The 14516-nt window shown below is 35.2% G+C and overlaps 1 protein-coding gene across 12 annotated transcripts in view; it reads right to left on the bottom strand.

Annotated features, from left to right (window-relative positions):
- PAM (peptidylglycine alpha-amidating monooxygenase) overlaps positions 1–14516 on the bottom strand; it is a 282338-nt gene that overhangs the window by 250544 nt on the left and 17278 nt on the right. For 11 of the 12 annotated variants that reach the window (XM_063087956.1, XM_063087955.1, XM_063087961.1 and 8 more), the window contains exon 2: positions 13967–14027. The gene's annotated coding sequence lies outside the window, so the exon portion shown is untranslated. The remainder of the gene's footprint in view (positions 1–13966; positions 14028–14516) is intronic. The other variant, XM_063087958.1, reaches the window with a different exon arrangement.

Genomic DNA, 14516 nt, shown 5'->3' with positions numbered 1-14516 from the left:
AGAAAGCAGCCGTAAAAGAACATTTAGTGACATAAGAAATGTTCACTATCTACTGCTCAGTGAAAAAACTGCAGGTTATAAAACAATGGGCATTATGATCCTAATTTTGTATCTCAGAGTTTTATATGTTTGTGTACATGTACATACACATGCACAGAACAGTGGAACAGGTGACACACGAACAAATGATATCAGTGCTTATGTCTGCATGGTAAAATAATGGGTAATTTTTAAAATACTGTCTTTGTGCTTTTTATTTATTTATTTTTTTGCATTTACCAATTTTCCATAATGAACAAGCATAATTCAAAAAAGCAATGGGGGAAAATATACTTGCTAATAAAAATAAAAATGTGTAACTTCTTACACAGATGATATTCAGTTTCTCATAACTGGAACAGCACTGTTCGGGATAATGAAAATAATGTGCCTGAAAGAAGTTAAAATTGACTCTATGTTGACAGAAATTGCACACATTTTTAAATTGTATTTTAAAGGCTATGTTTCTATCTGTTCACTGAGCATGTAAGTAGACTTAAAGAGTTACTGTTAAGCTGATTATTTTGCATATGAAGCTATGACTATAATTTCCTGAATAAACAAATACCAATCAACAAATATTTATTGAGCATCTTCATGTTCCAAGAATTATGTCAAGTACTGAAAGAAAATAATTTTAAATATGGGCAAATCATTCCCCAGATCATATACAAGATAAGAAAATTGTATTTTTCCCAAATTTAGTGTAATGATAACTACTGAATATTTATGAATATGAATAATTAGCTAACCCTATTTGTCTTGTTAGTTTCTTCTCTAATAACTGGAAGCATTTTATTACTTTATAATATCACTTTAGTAAGTTTTGCTTTTTTATTATGGTAAAGTATACATAACATAAAATTTTTCATTTTAACCATTTTCAGGTATACAATTCACTGGCATTAAGTACATTCACACTGTTGTACAATCATTACCACTATTCATTTCTAGAATTTTATCTTTCCAAACTGAAACTCTGCACCTATTATATAATAACTGCCACTCCCACTTCTCCCCAGCCCCCGGCGACCAGCATACTATTTTTTGTCTATGCATCTGACTGTTCTAGATACTCTGTGTAAGTGGAAATGTACCATATTTTGTCCTTTTGGGTCTGGCTTACTTCACTTGCACAATGTCCTCAAGGTTCATCCATGTTATAGCATCTACCCGGATTTCACTCCTTTTTAATGGTGAATAATATTACATGGTGTATATATTCCACATTTTGTTTATCCATTCATCTGTTGATGGACACGGGTTGCTTCCACCTTTTGGTTCTTGTGAATAATGCTGCAGTAAACACTGGCATACAAAGATCTATTCAAATCCCAGTTTTCAGTGCTTTTGAGTGTATACCCAGAAATGGAATTGCTGGATAAGTTTTGCTCTTAAAAACCCCAACTTTCAATAAACATGTCTTTGACTTTTAAAAATCAATTATCATCAAATTCAGCCTCTACAATGAGTTTTTAACAGCAGAGGAACTATTTTATTCTCTTTCACTGTATGCTTTAAAAACCCACATTAAAAATAAAAGTACTGCTCATATCTATGGCTTAAAGTAAATTGGATAATGCCAGTGTCAGCCAACTTTTCTCTAGCAAATTCTATCACTCTTTGGTAATGTCATCCATAAATACTCTTCCTGTTTTCCCACACCTTCCAGCCTCCGCCCTTGAGTGTCAACCGTCAGGGCACTTCACCACCAAACCTCTGTCCTTGCAGCTAATATGTTTCCCTCAAACTACTAACACATTCTTATCTCCCACTTCTAGATAACACATATGTATTTTAATAATGCCACCACAACACTCACAATTTTGCTGTTAAAATAACAGTCACTTAACAGGAGGAATTTCAGCCAAATGGAGTAAGAACAAAGCAATAGGTTTCAGATAAAATTATGACCCTCCCCCAACATAATATTTAATTTCATACCATCTTAAAAACCAGATGTAACATGGTTGTCCATGATACAGACATTATGATCTGTTTCTCAGTGGTGTCAAAAAAGGACTCCACTATACTTTTTAAGGATTTATATGTGAGGATCCCTTGTAGTTTTTAAAATTATGTAAATATAAGTAAGGCATTTTATCTCTATTTTGAGAGAAAATATAATCTAGAGATACAAAGCCACCAGTTTTAAATTAACTGTGAATTACTGGCCACTTGAGAAACATAGTTTCTTTCAAAAAGAAAGACAGTTATTATGCCTTGCACACAATCCATAACTTTAAGACACCAGTGGCATGATGAAGTTATTAAAGTCTTTCTGACAAAGTAAAGGCCATAATAACTCACTGCCACCTTCATCAAAGCTGTTGAGTTATGGAGTATATGAAGGGTAATTACCCTTCAAATAAAGTATGTGGGAAGTTTCTTACTATAAATATTTATTTTTAATACATAAATTGTCATACCTTGTTAACAAACAATTTAAAACAGGCTAAATAATGTTATTGAATTATAAAATTAAGTTACTTCATATCTGTTCATTTCTCATCCAAGACATCAAATATATGATTTCTGTTACTAGAATCCAGTGATTGGTACTGAAGTCGATCAGAGTTGTATAAGTGCAAATGAACTGAAATAGGACTTTCCTCAAGTGTTTTTACGAAAAGGGAAAGCAAAAAAAGTTTTCATAAATGTGATACAATTTTAGTTCTTAAAAGTAAATGAATCTATTCTGTCATATCTGCCAACAGTAATAGAAGTAAACTAAAAATGTGTCATATATGTATCATTTAATAAATTCCAGCCCACACACTCACTATATAGGTTAAATCATAATTTAGAGAACTCCAGTTCCTTAGCTGGGGTTATAAATAAATACTGGAAATATCCATTATTTCCTGAGAATATCCAACATTATTTTTTAAATCTCTGTAAAGAGATATCGCCATTTATTCACCAAGGGATCCATACCTCTAGAGGAGCTAGGGGTCCCCCAGGAGTATCATGGAATATGGATTTCCTTGCTGAAAGTTGCACAACAGTTCCTTCCCAGGACTAAAGCTGACTGGGGGTCTTGTCCAGGCTGAGGGTAGGCACTTAAATGGAGTGGCATATTTTCTATACCTTTTAGTGGGCCCTGGAAATGTGTCCCAACAGTCCCAGAATAAGAACTCCAAGTAACACAGGATAGTGGTAGCTATATTTAGAACATGACTGGAACATGCCCAACTTAGAAGAGCTGGCTGTGTGGGTCTGGTGGGGCCTGGAAATATCTACTCCTCTTCTGCCAGTTCCCCACCCCCATGGAAACAGGTTGAAAAATGTGGAATGTAAAACAATTTTGAGGATGATAAATAAAATGTTAAAGATGAAGCATTTCTCCCTGGTCTTTCCAGCAACATAATGACTTCTAAACTAAGAGAAGCTTTTAAGTGAAATTCATATCATGATAATTCAAGAGCAGTGATGAACAGCCTTAATTTACAAATCTCAGGTGGAAGAGTCATATTCTTTTCTGCATCCAGAGGTGTTGCCTTCTTCTTGTTGCATTGAAAGGATCAAATGCATCTGTTGGGATTTATCATCAACATTCTATTTCTAATTAAAATCACATGTTGCTTGGTAGTTTTGTTTTTTATAACTTCTAATGTACAATTTTTATGATATATTGTTGACCTTTATATTATACATTAAAAGAGTAATAATTTACTTGTTCCTGTTCAGAGCAAATTATTGATTTGCTACTGACTATGGTCAGAATGAAGATGAATGAAATAAGATTTAAAGTTGTGAAGAATTTGGAGCCTAGTACGTTCCTGACCCCCAACTTTGAGCTAAAACATAGTATGTCTAAATTCAAAGGTAAATTTTAATTTCCATATATTTAGAAATTATATACATTTTTGGTGCATTTCTACATTTTCTCCATGAATTGTTCAGAATTTAATTCTTAGAAGTCTCTGGTTTGTAATCCTTCCCTTTGATGTTCAGAAGTTCATAAAGCTAAAAGAAATCACATTAAAAAGACTCAGAAAGTGTTAGTAGCAACAATTTGGAAAATAAGACTTTACAGTAGAGAGTGGGAAAATTTTTTTTCATTATTAATAAGAGCTTACATTTAATGATTGCTAACTAAATGCTAGGTGCTTTTACAGGTATTAACTCATTCAATGCTTACAAAAAATCTCTGATAAGTAATATTATTTTCTGCATTTTGCGTATGAGGAAATTGAGGCACAGAGAGTTTAACTATGTCCAAAATCACACCTTCTGTATGTGGGTAGAACTCAATCTGGCTCCAGAACCTGGGGGCTTAATCGTGACATAAAACTGCCTCCTTTAACAGCTGCAATGTGAAATTTATTATTATCTCCCTTTCAGTTCTTTCTCTGAAGATGAATGTGTTTGGTGTACGCTTGACCCAAGAATGGAACAGTAAATATACCATAAGTAAATTTTGTTTTACTATACTTCTGCTAACATATTCAACAAATTCCATTAGTCACTAAAAATAACTATATAAATGATCCAAATATAAGAGACTACAGATTTGCATAAAATTATCTATCTTTAGCTCAATTTGAAATTAAAAGGACATGTTTAAACATATTTAGTACATGTACATATAACTATTTGAATGAATGATTTTTTAAAATGTGAATAAAACGGTGAGAACTTTCAACACCACATCCAATCTCCATGTTTCCAAAGCTCCAGAACCAAATATCCAACAATGCAAAACATCTCTTACTGAACTCTTAAAGGCACCTCATATTCAATACTTTTATCGTTCCTCCCACCCTTAACACTTTCTGCCTTGTTTAATGACATCACTTAACTCAGAAACTTCAAATCTTCTTTGACCTCCCTCTCTTCTTCAACCTTCTCAAACCAGTCACCCAATCCCACCAATTCTGTCTCTGAAACATCTCCCGAATCCACCACCTTCCTCCACTCCCATAGCCAGTGTTCTGGTTCCCAGCTCCTTCCACCTACTGCCTTGATCTGTGTAAAGGTAACAGCTACTAACAGGTGGCTTTATGCCCCGGTTTGTCCCCTATTTAATCAGTCCTCTACATATCTACTACTACATATCTTCTAAAACACAAAAGTTTAAAAGCTATTTAACAGTTTCCAATTGTTTTTTTTATTATTATTTTAACTTAATATATATTGTAATTGATTTTCATAGCCCCTTTACCCGTTCCTCTTCCCCCCCTCCCCCTCCCCCCTCCACTACATCATATCTGTTCACTTGTCTTAACAAATTCAAAGAATTGTTGTGATTGTTGTGTCTTCTTCCCCCCACCCCTTTGTTTGTGTTTATTTATTTATTTTTAGCTCCCACAAATAAGTGAGAACATGTGGTATTTCTCTTTCTGTGCCTGACTTGTTTCACTTAATATAATTTTCTCTAAGTTCATCCATGTTGTTGCAAATGGTAGTATTTCATTCTTTTTTATAGCAGAGTAGCATTCCATTGCATATATACACCACAGTTTCCTTATCCACTCAGTGCTGGAGAGGCTGCGGAGAAAAAGGAACTCTCATACACTGTTGGTGGGACTGCAATATGGTGCAGCCTTTATGGAAAATGGTATGGAGGTTCCTCAAACAATTAAAGATGGATCTACCTTATGACCCAGCTATTCCACTCCATGACGAATGGAAATCATCATGCCAAAGGGATACCTGTATTGCACTTTCCAATTGTTTATAGCAGAGGGTCTCAAACTTTAAATGGTATTAGATTCACCTGAAGTGTTTGTTAAAACAAACACAGATTGCTGGGGACCGCCCCCCCTTTTCTTATTCAGTAAGATTGGGATAGGGCCCCCAAATCTGCATTTCTTACAAGTTTTTAGGTACTTTTAATGCTGCTGGACTAGCAACCAGTGCTATGCATTAAAAAATACTTAGGGGCTGACTCCGTGGCTCACTCGGGAGAGTGCAGCGCTGGGAGCGCAGCAGCGCTCCCGCCGCGGGTTCGGATCCTATATAGGGATGGCCGGTTTGCTCACTGGCTGAGCACGGTCACAAAAAAGGACAAAAAAAAAAAAAAAAAAACTTAGGAAAGTTTTATAAGATGCCCTGCTGAGCCTTAAACCAATTAATTATATGCATACATGAATTATTTTTTTAATCCTCCAGGTGATTCTGATTTCTAGCAGTATTGACAACCACTGGTGTTTAGAAAGAAATTCCAAATTCCGCAGCATGGCATTCAAGTCTCTTCATCAGTGTTCATGCACTTGTTCCACATAAATGAATCGTGTTTCATCAATAAATAATAACAACAATACTGTTTGCTTATCTCTAAAAGAGATGCATGTAGTCCCAAATGATTTTGTGAGAATTAAATGAGATAATATATGGTAGATGCCAACCCAATGGCTGACACAAAGTCATGTTTAAATAAACATGTGCAGCTTTAATTCATTCAACAAATATCCATGATTCACCTTCTGTGTGAAAGAGGCTATATTCTGTGCTGGGAATGCATGGTTAAATAAGACAGACATGGTACCTGCAGTCAGAAAGCTAAGAGCACAACAGTAATCAGAGAGTAAGCTAATTAATACCAAGAGTTAATTAGTTACTTTTGTAATAAGTACTGTACAAGGAGGGAAAGGGTACTGTCAGAGTTTATAACAGCAATACCTATATCTGTCCAAGGTGAGGGTGTGACAAGAAAACCTGAAACCTGAGGTTTGCAGGTAGGCGAGGGGAAATAGGGACAAGTGCATTTGGGACCAACCAACCAGCTTGACCAACAACCCTCAGGCAAAAGCAGCTTAGGCATGAGAGGGACAGAAAGGCTGGTAAGGCTGGAGCTTGGGGTCACCGGAGAAAAGAGGGGTACCATATAATGGTGGTGAGAAGGCGGGGGTAAATCATGCAGAATTTTGAACTCAATCCAAGAGCAAAGGGAAAGCATCCAAGTGTTCCCGCAATTTGGTTTTTATGAGGTTGTCGCCCTCCAGCTGGCACAGCCCTTGATGACAGACACTGCTCTATTCATCTCCCTCTTGGTGTCCCAGTGCAGTGGCTTTGTGCTCCTGCCAGGGAGTACCAAAAGATTTTCCAGGGAGCAAACCGGCACAGAGGTTGTTTTAAGAGAATCAATGTCTAGATCCTCAGTCTTCATTTATGTTTTTTCTGTAAAACTGAATTATATAAGAACTAGTCTGGAATCTGCAAATTCTTCCTTCCTACCCTGGTTTCCAGGCTTAGTTTTACTACGGAGCTTGTCTAATGATGGGAAAACTTCACGGGGCCCTAATAAAGGTGTGATTCTAAACACTGGTGTTGGTATGAAGGAAGGAATGACTCAATTGACTAGACAGCACATTCTTTTGCAGCTCAGATGGGTTTTTAATCTTTGTGTTTACTGAAATTGAAGGTGGATCTAAGCAACGGTCATTTAAAATAATTTTTGGTGATAGAACACTGAATAATATTTGTCCCATGATACTTGGGACATAACCATAGTAAAATTATTTGTTCATACAAAATTCAAATTTGACTGGGCATTCTATATTTAGAGTATATGTTTAGAATCATCCTTTTATAAGCTAAATCTGGCAACCCTACCCCTACTTTCATTTTGAACTGGGCCCCACAGATTACATAGCTGATCCTGATCATGACAACAAATGTAAACATTCATTTTATTAGGAAAATGGAAGAATTGAGTAATATATAACACACCAGCTGAGATCACACTGTATGAAAAACTTTCTTACTTTTTATTTGAGCTTTTCCCCTCCTACCCTTGCACCCCCCACACATAGAAACACACCCTGACATGAGACTTGCCAGCCAAGTTTCCATCTTCTCAAAGGTGCAAAAGTGGTGCAGCGAGCTAGGAAATAAAAACTTGGGAATGAAGGCCCATTAGTGTCTCAGATACAACCGATAATATGGAGCACATATGCAAAGGAGAGAAGACTTAGAAAAATTTTTCATGAGAACACATTTCTATGAAAAAAAAAAAAAAAACTCATTGGAAAAAAAAGAAGCCAACATGTTGCCTGTACCAGTATCACAGTAATAAAATGAGACACACACACACACACACAGAAGGAGGGAGCAGTCACACTGGGAATACACAACTTAATTGATTCTGACTTTTCGACTACTTGAAATTTAGGAACCTAATGTTGACTTTGGAAATATTTCTGAACCCTTTGATGCTATATTCATTTTTAAATATTATATTTGAAAGGTTTGCATTCACTTCTCACTTCTCAATAAATACAGGTGTTTTCAAGTATCTTTCTGAAATGAGGGCTGGATTTTTTTCTTTCTTTTCTACAGCTGTCAATCATATATATTATTTGTGTCTACTTCAAACTCATTTTGCAATAAAGGATTTCAAAATCCTCTCTCCTTCCTCTCAGGGAAAAACAAAGGGTGAAACAAATAAGGAAGATGACTTTATAAAATCCTTTCATTTCAGATCCTGATTCCTTCATGCTATGAACCTCATACCAGAGTTCGGTTTACTGTGCTTCAGATACAGAAAAGATAAAAGAAGCTCTTATATCGTATAAAGAGCAAGTTCACCTTTAGTGTAAATGTTGGAAAAGAGTGAAGCATGATTTAATCTCTGAGAAAAATAGAATGTGTTCTGAAAGTGTTCAAGTTTGAAATTTTCCAAATGTTGAGCTGCTAAGATTATCAATTTCATAAACAGGATATAATAACAATCTATCCTTCCTCAGTTGAATGCTTAAGCTTTGAAGCAAGTAAACTGGAGTAGCTAGTGGACAAGAGCATGGATGTGGGCAGCAGACCGCCTGGCTTCAGATCCCAGATCAGCTACTCATCCTATGACTTTAAGCAAGTTTCTTAAGCTTTGGTACTTCATCTACACGAAGGGGATGACAACAACAGTATCTATTATGTAGGGTTCTTGTAAGCATTATAAAGGTATAGTTCATAGAACAATGCCTAGTCCACAAGAAGCACCACGTAAGTGTTATTATTCCATTACTACTGAAAACATTTCTGGGCTTAATCTATGAATGCAAGTCCCTATACATAATAGCTAACCTTCTCACTTATTTTTCCTGGCATGCATAATAAAAAACAAGGTTTTAAAGAAAAAAATGTTATTTTGTCTTTTACTTCCTATCAAGACAAAGAGCTTGCAGAAAGCTAAAAATATTTGCAAATATAGCTTGCCTATGAAGCATTGTAATGTGGTACAAAGAGCAGCACAGGGGACACACAAGACATGAGCTAAAGTCCTGGTTTAGAGCTAAGCTGTAACTGTATGTCAGCATTTAGTTTTTTTATCATCTGTGAAATGAGAAGGTACCCATTGAATTTCTAATATTTTTTTCTGAACTAAAATTCAGATTTTGTAACCTCTGACATTAACATCAAACTTGTCAGAAAGGAATTCAGTGAATTCTTAACTTACCATAGGGCCTCCTTGGGGCAGAATTTCTTGAAATTCTAGTTCTCTATGCTCTCATAGTACCGAATTTATCATCCTATACTGTACATATTTCCACCCCTCCCAAACCGGCAATATAATAATCTCAGTGTCAAATGACCAGAAAAACAAAAATAAGGAATTATTATTAAAAACTTCCATTACTAGCTAAGCCTGGCAGAAAAATTAACAATACCTATGAGTGTGGTATGCAATGTTTTTATCCATATTAATGACTATTATATCATTCTAATGACAACTTTGGAGCTGGTAGAGATCTCAGAGTAGTGCCTTTTAACCTGGGGCAATTTTACCTACCCCCGTTCTGGGAGATACTTGGCAATATCTGGAGTCATTTTTGGTTATCACAACCTGGGTAGTGCCCTGGCATCCAGAGGGCAGAAGCAAGGGATGCTGCTAAACATCCTCCAATGCACAGGACTGCCCCCACAACACAGCATTACCTGACCCAAAATGCTGAAAGGGCTGAGGTCGAGAAACCCCTGCCCTAGAGTAATGGTTTTTCATGGGGGGTAGTATTGCCCCCAAGTGGGGGATTTAGAGATCTGGTTGTCAGGGTGGGTGTGAGAAGAGGGCTGCTGGCGTTAGTGGGCAGGGGTTCAGTCCAGAGATACATCATGCAATGAGCAAGACAATCTTTCTTAATGAAGTACTGTACCATATCCTACCGAACTTTCAAATGTCCCACAAATCACATAGGTGATAAACCCCTTTAGGATTATCTGAGCCTAGAACCCAATTCCATTTTACAGAAACAGAATTTTTTTACATGGTTTCTTATATTTAGAAATGAAACCACTGCATAAATCAAGAGAAGGCAGTGTTTTGTTTGATTTAGAACTTTTCCAAGAGTTGCAAATCATTTTGGAAAAATCACATCACCAACAACAATGTCATTTGTGGTATTTGAGTGGTCAATATAACAAAGACACATCAATCGGTATTTGTAGCTGCCATACACACTGTCATTCTACATACAGGCACAAATTTTTGAATAGTTCATTATGTCTTCCAGTGTAATCATATCTAAGCATTAACATATTGTAATACGTATTATTTTTATTATAAATTACTTATATTGCTCTTTTATATTACAGTTACAGATTATATGCATATTTTAAATTATGCATGTAGGCAGGTTACATTATATACGAATTTTATTTCATGGTAGTAAAAAGGGCACTACAAACCATATGCTATATAAAAAAGGAGGCACTGGATCCTATAAAAAATGAAGCATTGGATCCAGGAGGGTTGAGAATCTTTGCTTTACAGCTTACCTGACTCAACCTTTTCTCTTTAAGGAAGTCAAGTTGGAGAACCAGAGAGAAGCCCATCAGGTGTTCTGATGGCAAATCCAGAGTTTTCCACAATGGGTCATTCTCTTCTATTCTGATCTTATATCCATGCTATCAACAGATTTCTGAGTATTAGAGAATGCCTGATTCAAATTCACAAGAAGTATTCCTTCCAAATTCACAAGATAAACTCGACCTATACAGCATCTACATACAGAGTATTACCATGGGAACCATGAGAAGAACAAACTGAGAAAACTGTCATCATCAACCCACCAGAAAACTAAGCTTTATTCTTTTGGCTGTTGGTCTATGCAACTTCCATGCAAAAATAAAGTGAATGAAAATGAGAGTGACTCATTTCAGAGGTTTCTAATTTGGTAAGATTAAATCACCACTGGTCTAAAGTTTCCTCTGAAATAAAATGCCACAGACCAGGCTTTGGAAGGAAAACAATAATAATCTACTCGAGCAGTCCCACAACTCATTTTATCCATTCACATGGGTCCAGTTTTCATTTCACTCTAAATGCCAGGGAGACCAAATGCCTGTTTTGATTACTCAGGCTCCTTAATATGATTTTTGGTAATATTACAATCTCCTTCCTGAAACCTTAATTTTCCCTCTTGTTTACTTATTAGGCAAACATTAATTGAGTGCTCCTTATTTATAATACTGTACAGAATGCTCTAGGGAATTAGAAAGTAGAAGACAAACTGTCTGCCTTTGACAATGTTACTAAAAGAGGAGACAGAACAAACGTAAACATATAAATAAATACAGGGCAAAATCAAGGAGACTGCAGAAGAGCAATATGCAAGTATTAAACGGGAACACAAATCAAATCTTGGAAAAAAGACGTGGAGAGGTACAAGATGAAAGGTGATTCTCCCAAGTCTCCTTTTTAAAGTTCTGTGAACTTTTTCTGTCTAGTGGGAGTCTAAGAAATGCTGACCAGCCTGCGGACCCCAAGATGGCTCAGTGTCATTCTAGTGTTAAGTCCCAAGTAACACAGTTCTGCCTGAAGAAGAAATGACTGTAGGTCTCTCAAAGGCAGACAGAAATTTAGCAGATGACCTTTCATTTACAGCATCACAGGAGAAAAATAAACAGAACTATCCCGTATTAATCTCGAATCTAGCAAAACAACTTCTCTCTCACTCTCTCTTTCTCTTTTTTGTCTATAAAAATGGAGAACAAGAACTTCAATGAATTCTACTTTGTAGGGAAAACCAAAAAGGGCTTAGGCCAATATACTTTCTATTTCCAGGGTAAAATAAAACAGGCCTAGGCCCGGGGAATGAATGGAGACATTCCCTGCTCCTCACACAGTCCAATATAAATCACTAACCTCTTAGCTAAATGGCTATTTTCATAAAGTTAAATTTACATTCCTTCTGGGAAGAAAAGGCCTCATTTGGGCTAATTTTAAAATTCTCTAGTAGAATCTGCCTTTCAGACAATTAGGTCAATTTTTTTCAGAAATCCCCACTTAAATACTTGATTTTTCTCTGTCTAAAGTTTTACTCATTTAACTCATTTAATATTTATACAGCACCTGCTAGGTTCCAGGAGGCTGTTGTAAAAACCTCAAAACAAGTAAGCTTCAATTCTAGTGGGGACAGACAATAAAAGTGGAAGAAGCAATCTATATGTTAGATAATAACAAGTTCTATGGGGAAAAAAAGGGGAGCAGGACAAAGTGATCAAGACTTAGAAGTTAAGGTTTGCAGTTTTAAATAGGGTAATCAAGGTAGATCTCAACGAGAAAGTGACTTGAACAGTATTCAATTCATAGAAAACTCTCTTCTCTAGATTACGTGTCAATTCACATGTTGCTTCACATTTTCCATTTTTATATCACTATTTTTTATTGCTACAAGATTATTTGAAAAAAGATCCATCTCAAGTAAGATGAAGTTCCATATACAGAAAACTGCCCTACAATAAAAATATTCATCCCCCCTTCAAAAAAATGCAAAACAAATTTTTCTGAAAACCCACAATAACAAATTAGAAAATACAATGGAGCAGGAGGGAAGAAGCATCCATCACAAAATTTAAAAAAACAAACACACACCTCGAACTTTGTAGGAACAACCCTAACAAGAAATGTTACAAAGAGGAAAAACAACAAAATTTTGCTGAGAGCTATAAATGCCGCTATACAACAATGTGAATTACATATTGTTACCCAGAATGGTAATATCATTAAAAAAGTATGGCGATCTGTTGCACAACAATGTGAATATACTTAGCACTACTAAACAGTACACTTAAAAATGGTTAAGATAGTAAATTTTGTTGTGTTTTTTACAATTTTTTTTAAAGTTCTAAAGTTTGACAAAAATTCTTAAAGTCACACAAAATGACTCATATTACACCAAATTGCCAAGACTGAAGACGAGATAATAGTGTCATATTGACAACTTTGTTTTAAAAAATATTTTTCATGCCATATTCCATTCACCCAAATCATCTGGTCTAATAAAAGTGGTATTTGAAATCAACATGGAAGAAATGATTATTCATCTAATGACGTTAAACCGATTTGTAAAATCTATGGAAAAAATATAGTTACATACTTATATCATGACATACATAAAATTAAATTCCAGAATTAAATAGTTAAGTATAAAATGTGAAATTATAAAACAACTAGAGTAAAAACATAGGTAAATATTATCTGATCTTGGAGAGAGAATATTTTTATAAAAATAAAAAGAGAATATAAATGCTTGAATTTACTTTCAATAATTGAAATAACTGAAATAATTATGTTAAATAATTGAAATACATAAAATTGATAATATATCTATTAAAAAAATCCACCACACACAAAACCAAAAGATAAAGAGACAAAAATGAATTGCAAAATATCTGACAATGGGTTGATAACCTTAATATATAAATAGCTCTGGCATATCAACATGTAAAGAATAGATAATAGACATGAATGTAGAAGTCATAAAAGTACAAATAAAAAAATTTAAATATCCAGTAAGTACATGAAAAACTGTACAACCCCAGTAGTAATTAAAGAATAACAAGAGCTAAACTACAGACTATTTATTTGTATCACTCATTGCCTGAACTGTTATATGTTCGGTCTCTAATTTCATCCTCCCAAAACTGTTAGAGGTAGAAAAATTTTACTCCATTTCCAAATGAGAAAATTGAGTCACAACAAGTTCACATTCCAAGGCCAAGGAATCTCACCTCAGAGCTGCTCTTGTAATCATCACACTTCACTGTCTCTGAAAAGAAAAAGAAAAAAAGAGAAAACTTTTTACTATATCAAATGTTGTCTAGGGCTGGCCTTGACAAACTATTCCAGAAGCCAAATGCCCAGCTGTCTAATTTTGCACAGCCTGGAAGCTAAGCATGGATGTTTTTTTACAGTTTTAAACTGTGGCAAAAAATTTAAAAAATAATAATACTTGTGACACATGAAAATTATATGAAGTTTACATTTCATTGTCCATAAATAAAGTTTTACAGATTGTCTATGGCTGCTTTTGTGCTACAATGGTAGAGCTGAGTAGGTGCAACAGAGATAGTATGGAGCCTGCAAAGCCTAAAGTATTTACCATCTGGTCCTTTACAGAAGTTTGCTGACTTCTGATATGGGATGTGGTAAACTGGGCTCTTTTCTCCGTTGTCACTGTTAAGTTGCAATTATACATAATTCAAAGCAAAACTACACTATATATCTTCATACTTGTTGACCCAGTAATTTTAGCTTA

This window comes from Cynocephalus volans, chromosome 2 (assembly GCF_027409185.1).
Source record: "Cynocephalus volans isolate mCynVol1 chromosome 2, mCynVol1.pri, whole genome shotgun sequence".
In the NCBI taxonomy this organism is placed as follows: Eukaryota; Metazoa; Chordata; class Mammalia; order Dermoptera; family Cynocephalidae; genus Cynocephalus; species Cynocephalus volans.
Note: the sequence above shows the minus strand (reverse complement) of the source record. Positions and strands in the feature narration are given on the sequence as shown.